At 42.0% G+C, this 12,692-nt stretch overlaps 1 protein-coding gene across 2 annotated transcripts in view; it reads left to right on the forward strand.

Annotated features, from left to right (window-relative positions):
• Positions 1 to 12,692, forward strand: part of FRAS1 (Fraser extracellular matrix complex subunit 1) — a 1,553,355-nt gene that overhangs the window by 1,406,383 nt on the left and 134,280 nt on the right. The window lies entirely within an intron of this gene.

Consider the following 12,692-nt stretch of genomic DNA (forward strand, 5'->3'; position numbering starts at 1 on the left):
CAAACTGCTCACTAGCATGAAGCCGGCATCGCACATCTTCGACCCCCTCCCTGCTGCGCGTGTTTAAAATCTCGGTCACATAATCTTTCCTATATAAATCAAAATCAACTCCTCCCTATTGAGCGGATCCAGGCTGGCCCCCCTCAAACTCGCTCAAGTCACCCCCCTCATCAAATAAAACAGATGCCAATCAAAACGACCGTAATAACTACAGACCTATAACTAACCTGTCTCCTTGCCAAAACTATCGAAAAATGTGTGCTTGCACAACTCACCACACACATTGAAAAATACAACTTGCACGACACGTTCCAATCTGGGTCTAGGAAAGGCTGCAGTACAGAGACTGCTATACTGGGCGTCATAGACGACCTGCACAGATCTCTGGATGATGGCCAGGCTTCCCTCCTAGTCCTCCTGGACCACTCGGCCACCTTCAATACTGTCAACCATGACATCCTCCTAAACACCCTCCCGCAGTGTGCAGACATCAGTGGATCTGTCCTTCATTGGTTCGCCTCTTTCCTGAAACAACACATACAGGTAATCAAACTTAACTCAACCTCAGAAGCAACACTAGTCACACAAGGAGTCCCTCAAGGGTCAATCCTGTCTTATTCAACCTCTATATGGAACCCCTTGCAATGATCCTGAAGCAAGCGAGAAGTGCCTATCATCTCTATACAGATGACACACAACTCTACATGAAAATCTCGTCAATCAAAGACATCCAACAACTAAATAGCACTCTCTAAACAGTTCCATCCTGGCTGACCAGCAGTTATCTTAAACTCAACCCTAACAAAACCGAAAGATAAATCCCTAACTGTAGGTATCTGGCTCGTCGCCCTCACTGCATTAAACTGCAAACTATCCAGCTCTGTTAAATACCTGGGGATTACACTTGACAGTCACTTGGGCATGAAAGAGAATGTCAAAGCCTCTGCGAAACACCACCTGCGACACACTGAAACGGCTTAAAGTCAAACCCGTTGTCCCCATCGAAGACCTAAAGACGGTAGTGCATGTCTAAGTCCCCCAAGCTGGACTAATTTAAAGCAACGATTATAGACTCTCCGAAAACACTTAGCACCTCTGAAAGCTACACTCCATGCAGTGGCTAGACTTCTATCGGGTAGAGGCGCTTCAACCACATCACTCCCACTCTCAAGCAGTTCAACTGGCTTCAAATCGAGCCAAGAGCCATTCTCAAAACAGCCTGCGTAACTCACAAAGCTCTCTACACGAGTAAACCAGTCTACCTCACAAATAAACTATCAAAAGCTGGTCAAAAGAGATTACAGCGAAGCTCCAATAGTCTTCTCCTGATTACGCCAAAGTTTAAGAAATAGAAATCACGAGCTTGCACCTTCTCCGGAAATGCTCCCAGAATCTGGAACTCGCTACCCCAGGACTTTCCTGACAATCAGTCTTTCCCTCACTTCAAGAAGAAACTGAAACTCGTTCTCAACAAATATCTAAACCCTCCCCCTTAAAGCATCTGACTAGCCTGTTTGCTCCCAACCTGCACGCACTAAATAAATCTGAGCACCACTATCTTGGGGAAAACTGTGTTTCTACTCTCCCCACCATCATAAGGCCCTACCGTAGCTACCTCTGAACTATGTTGTCCATCTATACTTTCGTCCTTCGTACTTTTTCCGCTATATACTGTTACTATGTGTTTTAATTTACTCCAGTTGTAATCGTGTGCAATTGCTACTGTGATATGTTTAGCTATATATATATATATATATAGCTAAACATATCATGGGGAGACCATAACGAGATATGGGTCGAGAAAATTGCCCTATGGGCACGTTATATTGATGACCTGTTCATCGTTTGGAAAGGTACACTTGAAGAGGCAAGAGAGTATGTAGATATCTTGAATGACAACACCCTCAATCTACGATTCACAAGCTATATGAGTAAAACCGAGGTACCATTTCTAGACCTTTCAGTTTTTGTGGCAGATGGCAAAATTTGTACCAAGCTCTATCGCAAGCCCACTGCAGGGAATACAGTTCTGCATTACAAAAGCCAACATCCTCAGTCACTAATTCGGAGCATTCCCTACGGGGAGCTGTTGCGGCTGAAAAGGAACTGCACGCTCGCCGATGACTATACTCAGGCAGCTAGTGAGTCGTTGAGTAGATTTAGATCAAGAGGATATACCAATGATCTCCTCAATGATACTGCCCTAAAAGTGCAGGCGATTGAGAGACAGTCTTTATTGGGCTCAAAAGAGCCTAAGAAGGCTGCCACATCGGAAGATATTGGAAGTCCCCGACTTATTTTGGGCTTCTCTACACAAGCCAGAACCATCAGGGGACTTGTAGAAAAGAATTGGAAAATTCTGCAAACTGACACTGTTATCGGGAAAACCATCCCCGAGCAACCCGAGGTAACCTATCGGAAAAGTAAATCATTGAAAGATCTACTAGTGCGCAGTCATTTTTCTGATAAAATTCCGAAAAAGACTGTGTCTGGCTTTTACCCATGCCTTGCATGTAAAGCTTGTAAAAACAGCAAAAAGGTTAAAGAGTACATGGTCCCCGGTAGGAAAGGAATGTGCACGATTAACAGGTTCATGAATTGTAACACGAACTTTGTGGTTTATTGTCTGACTTGCCCGTGTGGTCTCCAATACGTTGGAAGTACCATTCACCCAGCGAAGAAACGTGTGTTGGAGCACACACGGGCAATCACCAACCGGGATACCAATTACCCGGTGGCCAGGCATTTTGCCGAAAAGCATGAATCTCGCAGTGATAAACTGAGCTATTTCTGCCTTGACCACCTCCCCGTCACTGATAGGGGTGGAGACAGGGTCAAAGAATTGCGTCAACTGGAGGCACGCTTTATTGTTGAACTCCAGACACGCACTCCGGGGGGCCTAAATATGGAAGAAGAACTGTGGTACTTTATTGGTTAATTCAAAGTTTCAATCCCAGGGGACACCATGTCCATAATTGGCTTCAAAATGTTAAAACATCAGTAGCTGAACGAGCAATGTGTGGGATACCTGTACATATTTTCTGTATTCTACATTTATTACGAGACATCAGCCCATTGGAGGGCTCTATTTTGAAATTCACAAAATATTATTGACCCTAGACAGAGTTTTTTGTTAAATTTTAATATGTGAGATGAGGGAGCTATATTTTCAATGAATTTGTTGTGCTTAATTTTGAAAATCGATGCAAGTGAATGAACTGATTTTCCTCTCTCCTCTAAGGCAATTTGCAATTCGTGCATATCCGTTTTTGCATGCTTGATATGTCTCAAGGGTTTCAGATTGTTTCATTTACCCACACAATTGCCATGGTTTGATGAATTACCCTTCCAATTTTGTTGTAATTCTCTGATAATTGACTAGGCTAAAATGGCCGACACATAACGATTGATTCATTGTAATCTATTTGATAAGTCCTTTGTTGGTTTTGCTCACTTTCCTTTCTGTCCAATGATGACAGTGATTATTTATATGTGGCATTTGTTATGTATTAACTGACACTGACGAAGGCCAGGGTGCCGATACGCGTGTGTCAGCTTTTTCCACGGAGAGTAAAATAAAGATTTGATTTGGAATACGAGCTCGGAGTGCGATTCACGTTATCTTGGGAGACGTGTGTTCTTGGAGATATATATATATATATATATATATATATTACCTACTGGCGGTCGCCAGTAGGTAGTTATAGTTAGGACCACGTTTCCATAGGAAAACCTCAACATTCTATTTTGAATAACTTTGGCGCCGGTCGACGAATCCTCGCGAATGTTTCAAAATAGGTGGGGCGCTACGCTCCGCTCCTACCCTGAAAGTCTCGGGGGGATTCGTCAAGCGGGGGCTGAGATAAAAGGGGGGTCCCAAAACGCGTTTTTCCCATGCATTTTTCCATAGGACCTTTAGACAGGGCTACAGCCCGAACGGCTGAACAGAATTACTAGAAATTTGGCAGAGAGGTAGTCCTCAGGTCAAGGAAGTGCCTTTTGTAGGTTTGGTGTAAATCTGTTCAGTAGATTCTGAGAAAATAGCTTTTAAATCAATATATATATCTGAGCCAGCTTACGGTGCGCTTACGGTACGCTTACCGTACGCGTACGGTGGCGTGCGCGAGCGCGATTCTGATTGGCCCTTAGATCTTAGTAAACATTCGAATCGGTCGAAACCAGGAAGCGGCGGCCGCCATTTTCTCTCTCGCACTCTGAGGGGGGAGCTGATAAACAAATGCCAAAAACATATAAAGGGGCTGTTTAGACAGCGCCCATGCACATAACCATGTTAGTTGACTCTTCAAAGAACCCCCAAGGCAAAAAACGGTAATTTTTAATTTTTCGAAAATTTCGCCGATTACGCTTACCGTACGCTTACCGTACGCGTACGGTAAAAAATTATAAAAAAAAAAATCCACACTCTCTCCACCCCGTGTGCAAATGGTGGCCGAAGGCCACCATTTGAGCATGGCTTATTTGAGCACAGCATTTCCCCAAAAAATTTCAACAGATTACCTATCACAAGGAAGCGCATAATATGTCCTCCATGTGCGCACGGTGCGCGAAGCGCATCGTGCGTACATGGCCCATCTAGCGTAACGTGGGCACGCGGTGCGCGTAGCGCACCGCGTGCCCACCGTGCGTGCACGGCACTAACTGCGTAAAGTGGGCGCGCGGTGCGCGAAGCGCACCGCGTGCTCACTGTGCGCGCACGGTGCGCGAAGCACCGTGCGCGCACGGAACGAACTGCGTTAAGTGGGCGCGCACGCCACGAATGGCGTAAAGTAACTTAGCATTTAAAAAACCGTTCAAATTCACTGAAAAAACCATAGGTTTCACACACGTTATAGTTAGGAATTAGCATTTAAAAAACCTTGCAAATTCACTGAAAAAACCATAGGTTTCACACATGTTATAGTTGGCGGAAATTTTACTGATAAAAAACCAATGAAATTCCCCCGTTATAGTTAGTGCAGGCAACTATAACTCACGCGACCGCAATCTTCTGCTGATGACATATGTGTCTTTATGAAAAAAAAATATTTGTAATATATGTATAGCTAAAAATGTATGGAAGAAGACATGGGCAAATAAGTGTCTAAATACAGTATTAGCATCAGCAGAGGATTGCGGTCGCGTGAGTTATAGTTGCCTGCACTAACTATAACGGGGGAATTTCATTGGTTTTTTATCAGTAAAATTTCCGCTAACTATAACATGTGTGAAACCTATGGTTTTTTTCAGTGAATATATATATATATATATATATATATATATATATATATATATATATTGCATCTACTTAAAAAGAATGTATCGGCAACTTATCCAAAAGGTCTTCGTATACTTCAGTTACAAATTCTCACTCCATATTTATATGTACTCCAAATGGAACTCACACAAGTGCTGCTGTGCAAATTCTAAAGCGCTCTGATTCCTTTAGGTCAATTCAGTGCTATACAAAACTTGACAAATAACTTAAATAAATGCCTGGCTGAGACCTACTGGCTTTTCAGGGGATGTTCAGGCATTCCTTTTGGAAATTACCTTCGATGACACCCACCTCTTCCATGTTGAGGGAGATTTTGCGCTCAATTGCTTTAAGGACTGCAGGGCCACTGCGCGGCCGTTGGGTCTCTCTCTGGCCCAAGTTAAGCCACATTCTGCCTTTCCCCCCATCCGTAGCTATGGTAGGGGTTTCCAACTGCAACTATTCCCGCCAAGCCACAAAGTTCAACAGACTTCCCAGTCCTTTTGTGGCTGAGGATATGACTCCAGCAAGCTTTGTGGGACCAAAGGCTAGAGGTCATCCAAGTCCGCTAAACACCCCCACCCAATCCCAGCAGCCTTCAGACCCATTTAGTCTGCCCTCCCACCACCATAGCAGCCAGTCAGTGGCAAGATCCTGCACCACCTGCCCTGCTGGCCGTCCATTACATCAGACAAATTGTTCAGCCGGTTACAGTCTTCCTTTTCCGGACATATTCTGCAGCTCATGCCACCATCTTCAGATCGGCTGATGGAGGACCACCTCTCCCTGCTCCATCAGAAAGTAGAGGCTCTTTTGGCCAAAGGAGCCATTGAGAGAGTGCCGTCATCAGAAGGAGGTCATTATTGCTATTCCTGCTACTTTCTGGTGCCTAAGTAGGATAGAGGCCTCCGCCCTGTATTTGACCTGTACCCTCTTAACTTCTTCCTGAAGAAGGTGAATTTCAATGAGCTTACGTTAGCTCAGGTCCTGTCTGCCCTCCAACCTAGATGGTAGCATTGGACTTGCAGGATGCCTATTTTAACATCCCCATTCTTCCTGCCCACAGGTGTTACTGCTGCAGCGTGGAAAGTCAAATTCCCCCTTCGTCACAGACCAAATATCACAATAACACATTCACTCAAATACATTCATTGGTGGGGCCCATAACACCAACACTCACACTTCATTGATCTGTCTCCCTAGAGGGATAAGTTTCCAAACGCTGACATGAAAGGAATATCTTTTTACCTAAAACCCTAATGCGCATTGAATACTTTTATTAACTTTTCACCTTGTGATATTCCCCTCATTTGGTGATGAATCAGTTAGTTGTTTTTATGATTTAGTGATTCAATTCATTTGTCTATACTCTTCTCTTATTCTAGTTTCTTCAAATAATCGACACAACACGTTTGTCAAATAATCAAAACATTGTTTATCTAATTAAATTGCAAATTGTTAGAAAATCATCGTCCAAACCGCATAACATCATATTTACCTAATCTGGCTATTAGTCGTCCTCTAAGTCAGTCAAGTCGTGGAAAATCTTTCAATTGATCAAAGTCAGGCCGCAATTCAGTCTCTCATTCAGGATAACAGCTGTCCAGCAGTGTCACCGTCCTCTCCGTCAGCATAACGTCAGGAAATGAAAGTTCGCTCAAAGAAGGACTTCTTAGTAAGCAATCCAGCAAGCCCTGAATTCACTATTCTACCGTCTTTTTATAATGATTTTAATGTCAATATGTATCAAGATTCAGTTTTAGACAGTCCCCATTGGTGGATTTGGGGTCACTCGGTAAAGTTCTCACATAGTCCGCAAGATTAAGTCATCGCACTTGCTGGTTCCGGTTTTAAAGACAGTCCATTGTTGAGGTCCTGGCGAAGCTCCCAGGGTGTCCTTGGTGGGTACATCTTCGCCTGGGGTCAGGACGAGGCCATTGTTGCTGGCGGTGATGCATGCGCACTTCTCCCAAAACCTCGTGAGACAGCAGCAGTCACGTCGTACGTCTCAGTCAGCCATCTTTAAGAAGGCCCACATGGTCAACTTAAGCAAAACAAACACAAAAACGTAATTAAAACATTGAAATGGCTAATAAAATGTTAAACCCTCACTAATTCCCCTATGTGTAAGTAATTATCTAGCATAATAACAACATTCAAAGCGTTTATATTTACTCAGTGATGTCATCTCGTGCAACTTACAATTACATCACAAAAGCAACATATATCATGCAATAAACCATTAGTATGCGTACATATATTAGTATACAATTAGTTTAGCCATGCAAAATGCAAATCCCACGTGTAATTATTTTGTTAATATAATTGGTGAGTTTTCACTTCAAACGAATTAATAATATTACTATTAGTTGATTATTCAGATTAATATAAAAATGCAGAATGGGGGGGGGGGTATACAAAATTTTGTACTACCCGCTCCAGCAATCCCCCCTTTGGTGATTATTTCACCACACCAACAAAATTGTGTATCCCTTTTACGGAATATCAAAGTGATTTCTTGTTTTTATTCATATTTCAGTTTCCCCCGGATTCTTCTCTTTTTGCTGATTTATACATGCTCTCCTTGATTTCCTCCAATTCTATTTCTTCAAATTCTCTTTCTTGTTTCTTATCTCTTCTCCTTAAAATCATACATGTTAATGGAAATAATATCTTACCTAAAAATGTACTACCTAGTTTTACTACGAAATATGAAAAATCTTTGGAAAAACCAGGCCTACATAACATGTGCCATACCAATGGTCTGGCAAACGATAATATGTCCTGTTCCCACAAATGAAATATAGTCCAGGAAAAACTGGATCTTTTCCACCTTTAAATCCCCATCCACCCATGATTCGGTATGTATCATGGCACTCGCTATTCCCTACAAAATAATTATCATATGCTGTTTGAGTCCTTCTAATACACAATTTTCCTTTCTGAGGCCAATCTAAAGCCATAGTTGGACTTGTTTCCCCTTTCAAGTGTTTTTCCATTTCTACATCCCAGACTGCCTTCTCCACCTTTCCTTCCGAAGCCTTTCTTTGCATTTTCAATCTCCTTTCTTCAACCATGTCTAAAAATGTGTTTTCCTCTTTCTTTAAACTGCAAGTCAAATTATTTCTAAATATGTATTCTAATGTTAGTTCTTTAGTCTCTAAGAAAAATTCACCTAATACCTTTGCAGGTTTTACCTTTTTTAGTTTGTTAATTGACGTACTTGTGAAAATATAGTATCTACATCTGAAAAATAATACTCTAATTTACCTGTTTGATAAAATAAACTAGCTATTACACTACATGTTATTCCATAAGTTACTGGAAGGTGGTGATAAGTTACTCCCTCCGAAACAGAGGCAGGTAACTGCATACACACGTAGCAGTCCCTTACGACCATTGTCTTTACATATTCATACAACAATTTTGAGAACACATTATTAGAAAAATCAGTTATAGACCTGTCTTTATGTAAATAATTTGTATCTATTCTAGTCGGAACTACCTTTTGAATCTTCCCTATATTAGTTATGTTTTCACTATGTCCTTCTAATGTATCTATAATAACTTTAAATGAGATTAGTAGAGCAAGTATACTCCATAGAAGCATTAATATTCCTGTACAACAACACATTTTACACCATCTCCTCAAAAATGTACATCTGCCTTTGCTACTATCTATGTTTGCCATCTTAGCTAAAATGGACCGTGTCTTTTGACTTAGCCTCTTCTACTTCACAACTAGTTTTTCTAACCCAAGGCTCTAAGCACCTACTTGGTTCTACCAGTTTTTGTCTTTTTCAATATTTTAATTGTCTTTCTCTCAGTTGGGTTCTTGTCTCATTTCAGTTTGGCATTCCATTATCTTTCACTTTTACTTCGTTTTCGGTTTACAGAATGTCCTGAACATCCGCTTCTTCTCCAATATCGGACAAGATAACTCTCAGGATTTCCGATTCTTCGTCTTCCTCAACCACTTCAGGTACAACCACCTCTGGATTTCCTTGGCTATCCGCCTCTTCTTTTACTTCAGGCAGGGCCACATACGTCTATTCCGGTGATTTATACTTCTGGTTAGGTTTCCTTGTTCTTCTGCTTTCTTTAACTACAATTGTTTCTTCTTCTTTTGATTTCTCCCGACTCGACACTTCATTCACCTGTTCAGCCCTTGGTGAATTTACTTGTGTCAGTCGATATCTCAATCTTTTTATTTTATTCGGCCAAACGTCGTCCTTTGCAGCTCTTTTCAATTTACTCCCTTTATCGTTCTTTTCAGTTCTCCAAGCTCTCTTTCTTAGAACTCGACCTTCAGGTACTTCATCTTCGCTTTCCTCTGACTCTGTTTCAACTTGCTTTTTACTCCCAACAGTTTCTTTTTCCTCCACTTCTTTTATATTCCCTACTTCTGTCCCTCCTCGAATCTCCGACACGCAATCTTCCTGCTGACTACTTGTCCCTGCTTCTAACTAAATGTTGGAGTTCCCTACACCTCCTCGGGGGTCTTCCGCAATAATCTTTCCCTCTCTCTCTGTATCTGGCACCTGTCCATCTAAAGGTGTTGTTTCAGGTGGAATTTCTCTCAATCTTTCATCTGGCACTTCCTTCTCATGAATCTTTTATCGTCTCTTCACTGTCCTTTTCTTTGTTCTTTCCTTGTTCTTTCCTGGAAGATTGTGCTCTTTGTTCTGTCTCTGAGTCAACTGGTATCAGAAATCTGTAACCTTCTCCTCAGGGAATTACTTCTGGGGTCAAAAGTTAAACTCGGTTCTGTTCCCCCCCTTTCAGGGTTTCCTTTGTCTTTTGGCTCTCCGTCATCTGACTCAGTACTGGATTCTGATTCGTTAAAATACTCCTTTTCTGTGCTGTCGACTGGATTTGGAATTCTCAAAGTATGACATGGATCCAGTTCTTCAATCCAGCACACTTCGCAGCTATTGTTGTGGTCAAGATGACTTGTCTTGGTTTTCCCCACCTGGGAACCAAACAGTTTCTTCTTCTGTGGACTTTTATCCTTACCCAGTCCCCCTGGGCTTAGATCATGGGCTGGCTTCTTTTCAAGGGTGGTGGCACCCGCTATAACCGGATGAAACACAGAATGAACTGCGTCAGCCAGGCTTTTACAGTATTCCAACACCATGTCATCAGTTATAGTCATCAGCTTGTTGACTGGTAAATACACGTGGCGCATGGCTCGTCCCATGATGATTTCATGAGGACTCAACCCTGTAGTTCTATCTGGATTTGATCTAATAGTCATGAGTACTAGAGGCAAGACATCAGGTAATTTCATACTTGTGGCTAAACACATTTTCCCTATCCTGTTTTTGATAGTACCATACATCTGTTCCACCACACCAGAAGCCTCTGGCCGGTAGGCACAATGTAGTTTTTGTCGTACATTTAATGCTTCACCAATCAGTTTTATGATCTCATTATGAAAATGTCCTCCTCGGTCTGATTCAATTGTCACTGGGAAACCAAATCTAGGGATAAATTTACTCAAAAGTAATTTTGCCACTGTCATCCCATCATTTCATCATGTGGGAAATGCCTCTACCCATCTGGAAATTAGACAGACCATAACCAAGACATACCTCAACCTGTTACAGGGAGGCATTTCAATGAAATCCACTTGCATTCTGGTAAAAGGCCCTCCTTCTCGACCTATTGTTCCTAGACTCACTACTGTCTTTCTTCCTGGATTGTATTGCCGACATATTAGGCATCTCTGACAAAGACTTTCTGCTACAAGTCTGAACTTTGCATTATACCAGGTTTGCTTAAAGGATCTGATCATAGCGTCTCTCCCTATGTGTCCCAGTCCATGATAGATCCGAGCCATGGCAGACATCATGCTATCAGGCATGACTGGTCTTCCATCTCGATAGACCCACACATGATCTTTCTCTCTTGGTGCACATCCTGCTTTTACCCACTGTTTTATTTCCTCCTCTCCTGCTTCTTCCTGCAATTGTCATACTTCTTCCCATGTTCCCACAGTGTTAGTAAACATCAAAGAGCAAGAAATCACCTCCTTTTCCTTAGCCCGATTGATTGAATTCTGATTTCGTGCACAGTATTGCGCCATGTCATTTACAAATTTATTTCCAGTAGCGATATAATCACCACTGCGACTATGGGCAGCACACTTTACAACAGCCAATTGCCTAGGCAGCTGTATCGCCTCAAGCAACTTTCCAACAACTTCAGCATTCTTAATGGGAGTTCCACTTGAGGTTAAGAATTCTCTCTGCACACATATCTGGCCGAAGTCGTGGACAACTCCATAGCCATACTGGCTATCAGTTATCACAGTCACTCTCACACCTTCCCCAATCTTGCATGCTCTCCTCAAAACAACAAGTTCAGCTACTTGGCCCGATTTGACTCCTTTCAAATAGGATACTTCCATTACTGCTGCAACTGTACATACAGCATATGCTGCACTCAACACTCCATCATCTGTCCTCAAACAAGATCCATCGACAAACATAACAAAATCACTTTCTGGTAAGGGTTCATCTTTTATGTCAGGTCGTGGTTTTGTACAAAAATCAAGTACATCCAGACAGTCATGATCTGCTTCATCTCTTACTTCCACATTCTCTGCATCAGGCAACAATGTTGAAGGATTCACATTCACGCATCTTACAAGACTTACATTTGTTGCACCTAATATGACCTTTTCATACTTAGTCAGCCGACTATGTGTCATATACTGAGTACGACTCCTTGTTAAAAGGATCGCCACATCATGAGGTACAAACACTTTCACAGGATATCCCATCACAATTCCCTCACTCTGTTCCAAACTTCGACATGTAGCAGCTACTGCTTTCAAACACCCAGGTAGGGCTACAGCTACTGGGTCCAACATTGATGAAAAATATGCAATTGGTCTCCTCAGTTTTCCATGCTTCTATACTAGAACAGAGAGTGCACATCCATTTCTCTCAATGCAATACAAGTCAAATTCCTTTTCATAGTCAGGCATACCTAATGCAGGTGCTTCACACAACCCATCTCTCAATCTTTTGAATGCTGCCAATTCCTCTTTGTTCAAATCAATGGGATCTTTCACATCACTTCTTGTCAGTCGTAACAAAGGTTTTGCGATCAATGAAAAATTGCTAATCCATTGACGACAATATCCAACCATTCCCAGAAACATTCTCACTTCTCTTTGGGTCATAGGTGGACTCATTTTCTTTATGATCCTGATTCTGTCTATAGTTATCCTTCTCAGTCCTTTTTCAATGTTATGTCCTAAATATTGTGCTTCCTTCTTACAAAATTGTAATTTCGATGGTGACACTTTTAGTCCTCCATCTGCCAAATGATTCAGCAAGGCTATCGTGTCTACCTCACAAGCTTCACGGGTTTTCGATGCCACAAGTAGGTCATCGATGTATTGAACTAGTACAAAATTTTCGGGCAT

The sequence above is a fragment of the Triturus cristatus genome, chromosome 2_2, assembly GCF_964204655.1.
Source record: "Triturus cristatus chromosome 2_2, aTriCri1.1, whole genome shotgun sequence".
Classification (NCBI taxonomy): domain Eukaryota; kingdom Metazoa; phylum Chordata; class Amphibia; order Caudata; family Salamandridae; genus Triturus; species Triturus cristatus.